Source organism: Mustela nivalis (assembly GCF_964662115.1).
Source record: "Mustela nivalis genome assembly, chromosome: 3".
In the NCBI taxonomy this organism is placed as follows: domain Eukaryota; kingdom Metazoa; phylum Chordata; class Mammalia; order Carnivora; family Mustelidae; genus Mustela; species Mustela nivalis.
This window is the reverse complement of record NC_139022.1, coordinates 157,829,293-157,840,000: the sequence shown is the minus strand read 5'-3', so window position 1 is coordinate 157,840,000 and position 10,708 is coordinate 157,829,293. Positions and strand designations below refer to the sequence as shown.

The 10,708-nt window shown below is 37.7% G+C and overlaps 1 pseudogene across 1 annotated transcript; it reads left to right on the top strand.

Annotated features, from left to right (window-relative positions):
- The first annotated feature begins 394 nt into the window (after positions 1–394).
- On the top strand, positions 395–3,084 carry LOC309860969 (ectonucleoside triphosphate diphosphohydrolase 6-like; annotated as a pseudogene). Its single transcript has 4 exons — positions 395–398; positions 1,453–1,592; positions 2,148–2,310; positions 2,518–3,084. The product of its transcript is annotated as an ectonucleoside triphosphate diphosphohydrolase 6-like (transcript).
- The last annotated feature ends 7,624 nt before the right edge of the window (positions 3,085–10,708 follow it).

Sequence of the window (10,708 nt, the reverse complement as noted above, 5' to 3'; positions counted from 1 at the left end):
ATCTATGTGTGATTTTGGTCTGAATTTTTTCAGTAGGCATACATAGAAATTATTTCTTTTTAGAATTAGCTGGCCCATGGGGTCATTCCTGAGTATATACCTCTACCTCCAAACATGCAATCCTGCTTAATGCTTAGAAATAAATTTCAAAATGTCATTGTTTCTAATGCCTGCTATCCAGTGAACTCGGCAGGAAAATATTCTACATTTTTTCCGTGTGCTACAATGTTTCCAAAAATATTTCCAGGAGACAATTCTAGCTTCACTGGCAGAGAGTGTTGGAGCCAACTTTTCTGTGGTGTTTGGATGGCTTACCATATGAGTGTGAACTGATTTTGTTTCTCAGTTTTTATAGTAGAAGATCACAAAAGTAGTTTTTAATTTATTTTTGGTTATGAGTAAGTGGTGGTATAATAACAAATTTGGCTGGCCTTTGTCCCAGTTTCTGGGAAGAAACCTCTACATCGTTGGAACGTCCTTGGTGATAGGATTGTCTTTGTGATTTATGGTGGGCTTCAAGCACACCTGATGGCTTATGCTGAGGTGGCTCAGGGTGTACTGGGCCCAGCATAGTTTGTGCTAAGGAGATAACTCAGAATAGAGGTTGGCCATGCCAGAAAGGAAGACCAATCATGTGAGGCTTAGGGCTTTGTGTTACATGGTATCAGTCAGATCTCTAGACAGCCAAGAAGAGCTTGAATTTCAGTTCAATAGCATGACTAATGATTCCATCAGCAATCTACAAGTAATGAAACTCCAACAAAAACCTTAGACAATACAGCCTGGGTGAATGTTTCCGGTTGGCAATGCTGTGTGTTATCACATAGTGATGTGCTGAGAGGTTTGTTACCTGACTCCACAGGAGAAGGACAACAGAAGTTTTGTGTTTGGAATCCTCTAGGACCTTGCACTATGTTCTCTGCCTTTGGCTGGTTCTGATTTGTATCCTTTTGCTATAATAAAACTGTAATCATAAGTTTAGTTCTTCCTGAGTTCTGTAAATTGTTTTAGCAAATTATCCAACATGAAGAGGTGGTGAAAACTCTCTGATTTATAGCCAGCTGGTCAGAACTGGTTGTTGCCCAGGGACCCTCAGACTTGCAGTTGTTGTTGAAAGTGAGGGCTTGTGGAAGATGATGCATTTAATCTATGAAGCCTGGCCTAAGTTTGGATAGTTAAAGGTAGAATTCTTTGCAACAGAAGAAGAGTGAATTAAAACATATGATTTTACTTTATAATTTAAAAATTTGTCAATAAAACATAGTGAGATATTTAAGATTACTCAACTTTGGTATATTATCTACTATGAGTTTGTGTGTGATGTTTCAATATTGGAATTATATTAACATTATACACAAAAATGTGTCTATTATGTTAAAATATTTCCATATGTTAAAATGTTGTCAAAATGTATCTTTAATTTAAGGATAATTTGCTTCATTTAAAATTTAGTGCACTTAGGGAATGTAGCAGGAGAACCAGAAGCAGCCTCCACCTCCTTGCACCAAGGGAATGACACGGACAACCGTGGATGGCACAAAGGAGGTCATGCAGGGCTCATGTGGAAAACCAGAGATCTGAACAACTATTGGGTAAAGAAATTTGGAAGTACCTCTGCTACGACTGAATTCTGTCAAAAGGCTTTGGAAACAATAGTGAAAATGAAATGATAAAGTGCGTTTGAATTAGAGAAAGAAGCTGTGGACTCATGTGGACTCTGTCATGTACTAGGTATGCCATCTTAACTAAGGCACCCTTGGGAGCCTGAAGATGATGAAGAAAGCATCACCTCTGGGCCTGTTTGTGTGTCTGTTTATGGATGTGGTGTACCTCAGGAGACAGTGGTCTCTGTCATCCGGGGCTTCTTCAGCATCATCAAGGTGGCTGTGGGGGCAGGGGGGTCCAGTGCACCCACACCAATCTCCCCACAGCTGGAAGTGGTCATGAAGTTCTCTACAGGGTCATGTCTGGCATGGGAATTATTGTACCCACACATTCATCTTCCAGTTTGCACAGTGGCCCAGAGAAGCTCCCAATTTGACCCATAAAAACTTCAAAGCACGGAAGTTAGGCCTTTCTGCTTATTCTCATAATCTTGGGAGAGCAACAGAGATAACATTAAACAGGAAATTCATTTTATCTTCCAGAAGGTCACCTCTTTGTTTCTCATGAGAACAGCAAATTTATACCTATTACTAGGAGAAAAGGCTCAGAAGCAACCGCCAGAGACCCATGGTGAAAGAAGTGTTGGAGGTGTCTCCTTCCCTATAGGAGATGGCTATGTTTCCATCGTGAATGGGATAGGTGAAGGTATTTCAACATAGATCACAGTTTCTTAGCATTTTAAAGCCCCCAGGAAGAAGTAATAAATACAAGCATGCTGGATTTGGGGGCAAGATCCACTTGGGTCATCTTACTTCTAAGAGTTAAGGGAACCCTTCTGACATGCCCAGTTGGTAGCACAACAGCATTCCAGATGTTTAACACAACCTATAATCTCCATTTCTACATGTACAGGGTCTTGTATCAATGTTGGTAAGAGGTTGGGAGGTTATAAAAAAGAATCTACTAAAGGTAGAAAGGAGTTGGTCAGCCCTGGTTTGTCTCTAGTTTCAAAGGAGAACAGGAACATGCTGAAACAACATATGGACTGTGAGGACAGAAGGTGGGTTAGCCTCCAAGAGTTGTGTGTGGACAGAAGGGCAGAAATCCTTTAAAACAAAGTGAGCAAAATGGAAGAAGTAAAGAACTTCAATTTTTATGCATTTTCCTACCACCATGATTTTGAAGCCAAATTTGGCCTTATCAATGCAGAGAAAGGAGGCAGTCTTGTGGTTGGAGACTTTGAAACTTCAATCAAGTGTATGTGTTAGACAATTGAGACTCATCCACAGAACGACCCTTTTATATGTATGCTTGGATTTCCCCTATGTCAGCTTCCTACTGCAAGCATTCATGTTTCTGGGGAACAACATGCTAAAGCTGACCCAGAAAACTGACAATGTTAAGACTAGCTATGCTCTAGGAGCCATTTTTCATTACATTGACTCACTGAACCGACAGAAAAGTCAAGCCTCTTGGTAGCCCAGCTTCTCAGCTTCCTACTACCAAGCTGCCCTATTCCCCCCATCTCTCAGTCAACACTCATATTTACCTTGGGACATCCCCCTCAAAGTGGTGACAGTCTCCATGAGAACAACAGACATTTTAAAAGGAATAAGTTCTAAGGCTCTAATGCATAAACGTCGTGACTAAAGTTGATAGTACTGTATTGTATAATTGAAATTTACTTAGAGTAGAACTTAAGTGCTCTCACACACACACACAAAAGTGTTAATTAACTAGATTGTGGGAGTCCTTTCACAAGGATTACATGCATTGAATCATCATGTTGTATACTTTACATTTATTCTGGTTTATTTGACAGTTATACCTCAGTAAAGCTGAAAAAAGTCAAAACCAGAAACTGATATTGCACACAAGAAAGGAATGAGGATGTCTGTTGATACACCCAACCTTGCAGTTTATAGCTCAGTTTGCCACTATCTGCCCACTATATTCTTTACAATGGATTTCAAAGCATGGAAACATGGTTTTGGCAATGTCCCGCAACTTTAACTCTTTAAAATAAACAAACGGAGAAGAACAATGCACCTTTGTGTGACTCCCTACCTAACCTGGTCTGTCAGCTGGCTGGACATCAACCCATGTGATTTTATCCTTGATTTAACTGTTGAGGTGTTGGAAGGGCCCACAACATAGCCAAACTACCTCCTCCGTTCTGATCTTGGGGTGGGCGACGTTTTTGTGCAGACTTGCTCCAGGGACTTGCAAAGTTTGTTTCTTGGGTTGAGCTTTACTTCTTCATCTGGGCAGCACAGCAGCCTCACTGTGGAATGGCAGCTGTGTCTCTTGTGACCAGAAGACCAGAATGTTGGGAGAGGTCCCAGAAGAAGGGATAAAGTGCAGGTCCACAGATAATTAGTTTAGGTTAATATCATATATTTGAAGAATTTAATTTGCTGAATCAAATTTGAGTTAACAATAAGTCAAAATTCACTATTGCATTATTTTCCCATAATCCAAAGTTGTAAAATTTACATGATAAACAATAAAACCAATACCAAGTAATCACAAAGTCTCAATGTCTCTTTCAGTTGGCTGGAAGTGGGCCATGGACCGGACACGGGCAAAGTAAAGCTGTTTAGGCGAGTGACACTCAGCTTCTCCCTCCACACTACCCCCTCCCCCACCCATTCCGAGTCCAGGGTTATTGCTGCTGTGACAGGACCTCCCTGTGATGCAGGAATCTTTTATTGTTCTCTTTGCTACCTGCCTGTTTTTTTTTTTCCTGTAGGAGGAGACTCTACATTCTCTGAGTGGGGAGTTTCTATAGACTGTCCTGGTTCTTCTCAGCATGAGCCAACTAAAAGCAAAACACACACACACACACACACATACACTCACACTTATTGTTAACTCAAATTTGATTCAGCAAATTAAATTCTTCAAATATATGATATTAACCTAAACACACTCACCTCTCTAAGAAAGGTGGACTGGATCCTGGAGTAGACTCTAATGAACTTTGTGACCGAACATGTTTATCTCTTCTTTGGGTGTGGATATGCACAATTATTCAGATGTTTTCCTCAAATATTTGGCTGGTTTGATTTGGAGCTAACTGACAGAGCTGTCACTGTGAACATGTGGATCCCAAGGAAGGGGGTTTAGGGTTGCAAAATATCCCTTTGTAGACCCTCATGTGCCCTGGCTCTTCAAAACCAGAGCTTTAATGTGAACATGATGTTGAGAGTCGATTGCTGTTAAAAATATGTATAGTTGTGGTGTTTCAGTTTCCAGGTCTTTGAGTGACATCTCTGTAGTGCAGGTGTTGAATGGCTCATGGAAGAATCATGTTCCAACAGGACCCCCTTTACTGAAAACTGACTCTGTCTAAGTGCGTCACAACCAGGAGCCACCTTTGCAGCCAAGCAATGGCAAAAGATGCTGGGGACTGCATTACACTTCTCATCCATAGATTCCAACTCAGGGGTCTGCCTGAATCAGAGTCCCAAGCATCAGTCTCTCTTTATTCTGCCTAGTGTCTTGAGCCACAACCAATTCACCTGCTGGCACAGAGACAGGCTTGATACTCGTCCCTTCCATCCTGTGTACTGCTGGGTAATCCTCCTTTATCAGCAGGCAGAGGTTTGTATGTTCCTTGGGAGAACTAGTCCAGTCATTCTGTGTAAGTGTGGTTTAGGGTCTTCTGGTCCAGCCCTTAGAGTCATTCATGCAGAGAAAGTACTGTAAGAATAAGCTGAGTCTTGTATGTTCCATCCAAAATAAAAGGTTTACAAGGGAAAATAAATCAAATGTTCTCATAAAATTTTCTCAAGCAAGAGCAATACTTGTCAAAAATATATTAAATGTTGTTTAGTTCTTCAGTGAGTAAATTACAATAAGACCTTTAACCAATATGTAAATGTCTACAGCCTGAGAGTTAAATATATATTTTTTGTGCCTCGACCACATAAAACATCAGGATCTAACCCTATTGCCTACAGTCTTATGTTTCAGACAAAATTTTTACAATTAATAGAGTAAATTACAAAGGTTTCAAGCTATCAATTAATTTCACTTTCAATTATATTACATAAATATTTTTATCAAAAAGAAAGTAAAAGTTAAAGCTATACTAATTGGGTCATGCTTCGGCAAAAGAGATGGAGAATGGGACCATTTTGAACAGACAGAGGGTATGTTCTTAACTGCTATGAGGTGAACTATGAGAAGTTAAACTTTTATACAGCGAAGAGAAGTAAGTTCTCAAATTTTAAAGCTAATGTAATTCTATAGTTCAGAAAAGTGACGTAGGAGTTTTTCTTCCTCCGTTCTGTATACAGACCACTGATGCTGTTAAATTTTGCTGAAACATTTCTGCAAATCAAAAAACATAAATGATTCAAAGAGGTAACAGAATAAGAAATCTGTTTCTCCTCCCAACATTAATTTATCTATTTCTTAGTAGAGTTTGTTTTTCTTGTTTTGTTTTGTTTGGATTTCAACTAATAGAACATTAATGAATGGAGTCAGATCAAACAAACAAGAAAAGGATTCAGTCCTCTCTGAAGCTAGAGTTCGGAGAGCCAGTGATCAGAAAGGCTTGCAAACATCCCTGAGAAGCTAAGTGGCAGTTTCTCCTTCTATATCTTATTGATTACCTCGATATTATAAAGGCAACCCAGTCCACACTGCCAAAGATCTTATTCAGATCTTACTAATTTACAAATTAAATCTCTATGTGCCACGAGAAACTGTTTCTGACATCACCAATTAAAAATTCCTTGGGAAGAAATTCTTACTGTTTTTGTGGAAGGGAAGTACCTGCTTCTTGTCCTGTTAGGTAGGACAGAACAGACGGAGCGCGGTCTCTGCAGCTGATTTCCATCCTAGCATGACAGCAATGTTTGAGGCCGAACTCATAGTCCCCTTTCAAAAGAATTCCTGGCAGTCATGTATGGGAATTTGATTAATATAATTATGTAATTGGTAAAGAAAGGAAATATTTTTTATTAAAAGTAGAGTCTAGTGATTAACTGATTTTTTCCTCTTTTCATATTTTAGCTATATTGCCTCTAATCATTAATCTGTAATAACAAAGAGGATTTAAAGTGAATCTCATATAATCATAGATTTCAATAGGGAATCTGGTGTTCCTCCTGTAATAAGATTTCATTGAACTTTCTTAAAGCTTATTCTCTTCACTTAGATCACATCTGCATCACCAGCTTGTTCCTTTCCCTCAGGATTAAGGATTGTTTTAATAATAGGCCCTCCAAATCCCTAACACAATGTGCTTGACAAAATAAAGTGAAAAGAGCAGATGAAGTAAACCGTAGAGAAAGAAAACAGATTTTCCTATGTGCCTTTTCTTCCCACCATGTGCTAATGAGCTGGATAAATAAAAATGTGTGTGCATGTGTATGTGTTTGTTGCTTTTAAGACTGTTTATTGAATACTAACGTTTGACCTTTGACTTTATCCTGTCCTTTACATACCATTATAAATGATTAGTTGGTGTGTGTGTGTGTGTGTATACACATTTATATTGTGATTTGATTTCATTTAATAGGTCATTATTAGGAGACCAATATAAATGTATCTAACAAGGCTTCAAATGATTCCTGAGATAATGTGATTTAAAAATTCACATGTGTAGAAGAATCCTGAACTCTTTCTGTCATTAGGGTAGCTCTTGATAATCTAAAAAATAAACCCCCAAATTTCAATGACTCAGCATAAGAGAAGTTACTTGTCACTCATATAGCTAGCTAATGTGGGTATATTCCTGTTTGATGTGAGATTGTCTCCTCTGTTGGGTTACTTAGGAACTAGGTTACTTCCAGACTGTTCTGCAGAAACTCAAGAGTCTTCTGTTCTCAGTCCTCAAAAGGGTAAAGAGAAAGCAAGAGGAAGCCTCCTCTGATTCTTAACTAACTTCACCTAGACACATTTCACTTACTTTACTTTCATCTTCACTTTTATTGGAGACAGCCCTTATTACCACTCCAGAAAGGGTCTTGGTAATGTCATCTCTAGCTGAGAAGCCACTTCCCAATGAGAGCTGTATGACATGAAAAGGGGAGAAAGATTTTGTTGGAAATCAACATGTTGCATCCTCCATAAAAGTAACCAGGAAAGTTAAAAGAAGCTTCCCACCTTGAACAGAGTTAACCAATCTCAACTTTGTACAAAGCTCAGCGCTCACCAAGTCTGAACTCTGACTCTAAATTTTCTCTCTGATAAGAAATTGTAATAAAATGAAACACAGATAATGCATAGCACCATTAGGAGTCTCTTAACTAGGAGTTGTTTTGGACTGTAGACTCTCACTCAATGGATAGACATGTACTTCATTTTGCAATTATATTTGCGAACTAGAACTTACCATATATAATAAGAGAATACAGTACACAGTCACAGTACACTAATTCATTAATATAGTTGATATACAGGTATTACTTGTGAATTACAGTGTGTTGACTAATGTCACAGAATTTGAAATTAAATAATCTATCACACAGATTATAGTTTATAAAATTAAGATAGTTTAAATTTAACTGCAGGTTCATTAAAATGTCATTTAAATAACTATTGCAAATACAGTAATATGTATATTTGGGTCATTTTTATTGAATTCTACACAAACATTTCTATTTTGATTTTATTATTTTATTATTTTAGTGCTTGGTTGTATTATATAATTATATGCTTTGTTATAGACTTGTTCTTATATCTTTCCTCATTATTATTATCTCCTGCTTCTATACTTCACCTTACTGTTACCATCTCTGCTATTGATTAAATTCATTAAATATTATGATTGGGCTGATTTTCAGTAGAAATGCTTTGAGATAATTTGAAACCCACTAGGATTTTGGCTTCTAAACTACAGTATTGAAAATGGTAAACAGACTGCTAAGGAGAGACATAGCAAAAACTCATTAAAAACGCTAATTAGCAAGCTGAATCTTTCTGACATACCCACTTCACTAATCTGCTAGCTAAACATATCATAAAAATGTGCCTGTGTTGGAAGTGAGCAAATATCCAAAGGAAGGCTATTTTGAATCTCCAGATTACTTTCAATTAACTGGATGCAGAACAATCTAGAATATGAACGGCTATGTTATTGAAATTGTATTATAATGTCTTAAATGAGCCATGGAGTCCTGTTACTGTTCCTGAGGCAGAATGACTGTTTCTGTTTCTTCTCACCCTTCTCCTTGCCCTCTTTCTACAGAACCAGTTATTTAATTTACAGGTTCTGCTACTTTTATTACATCATCTTTCACATTTTTAAAAAGATTTATTTATTTATTTCAGAGAAGGAGAGAGATAACTGAGAGGAGGGAGAGGCAGAGGGAGAGAGAGGATCTTAAGCAGGCTCCCCAGGGAGTGGGAGCCTGACATGGGGCTCGATCTTATGACCCTGAGATCAAGACCTGAGCCGAAATCAAGAGTGGGACGGTTAACTAACTGAGCCACCCAGGTGTCTCTCACATTTTGAATTTGATTGCATTTACATTATTATAAATTTCATCTCTTCTACTAGATAAAAAGTTCTGTGAAGTCAGGAATTAATTTTTTTTTTTTCTTATTACAAGAAACCTGTTTTGGAAAGTGTTGAATCTGAGTGCAGGTATAGATGCTGCACTAGGCCTTTAAAAATTTGTTCAGGAGGTAGAAGATGGTATCTGGCTCCCAGTCCTGTTGAACACAGTTCTCCCTTCTGTGTGTGTGTGTGTGTGTGTGTGTGTATAAAAGAGAGAGTGTATGGAGGCAGCTATAGCTTCCTAAAAGACATTAGATGAATTTCTTTAATTTCTTAAAAAATGATACAAAAGTATAAAGAAGATAATGATAAATAATTTGATATTCTCTAAGTTGGGAATCCCATGGTTTAGAGAGTGAAGATGGCAATTCATAGGTTTTAGTCAGTCTCTGGCCACAAAGCTAAATCTTTATTATTAATAAATCTAAATGTTTACTATTTATTAATAGTGAATTTTATATCTTAAATTTATATATCTGTCTTCTGCTTTATTTCTATGTATACATTAAAAATAAAGAAATTAATGCATTTTAGGAAGATATAACTGCCTTTGTATACTCTCTTTTTCACTATATATACACATATATATACACATACATATATATAATATATATATGTATATATATATATATATATATATATATATATACACACACACACACCAGTGTCTTCGAAATTTTTGCTCTTTAGTGAATTTTCCTGAAATCTTGAAAAAAAATGAGACATAGAGTGATCTGAAACAACCCAAGTGTGGGTGACTTAAAATTTTAATTCTGGTTAATTAAAGGACAGGATCTTTACAGCAGTAAGTCATGTGAGATCATGGGCTCCACTATCAGGAGTTAGGAGATGGAACTTCAACAGGACACATGAGCACCTTCATAACTAAAACTGTGATGAAGTTTGCAGCTGACCATGACCATTTATGCAAATGTTTTTATTAAGTTGGCATTGTGGGAAAAAGCAAGGACTTCTCTAGAGGAAAGGAGATTCGTAACAAAGCATTTTCTAGGTATTGCAAATTTAGCCTACTTGTTCAAGAAGGTGTGAAGACTGAAATTTAGACTGCAAAGACCTAAATTCTGGGTGGACCACAGGACAGTAGGGTGTGCACTTCCTGCAGCTCAGTGCTGAACAAGATCCTTCAACTTCAGTCCATGAGTATGATACTCTTTGGTCAGGGAGGAAACTATAGAAGAGCTTGTCTCCACCATCCATGTGGCCTATCCTTGGACATAGCTGTCACCTGACATTTATGTGACATATGTGCCATATTATATGAATTACATAACTCGCAGATTTAAAATATTAGCTACGTGACTACTTTCTTAATTTGAAGCATGCCAGTGTTTGCCCAACACCCCCTAGATATCTACCTGACGTTCTGCCACAGGAAATGGCAATCTGTTCATTTGACCACCTTTCCCTCACCAAAGGATGAATAATATTCCGTTGCACGCTTTTATTACATTTTCTTTATCCTTTAATCCACTGATGAACATTCAGGTTCTTTTCATGTCTTGGCTGTTGTAAACAATGCTGCTCTTATTCGTTGCATAAGAGGGCACAGATATCTCTTAGAGATAG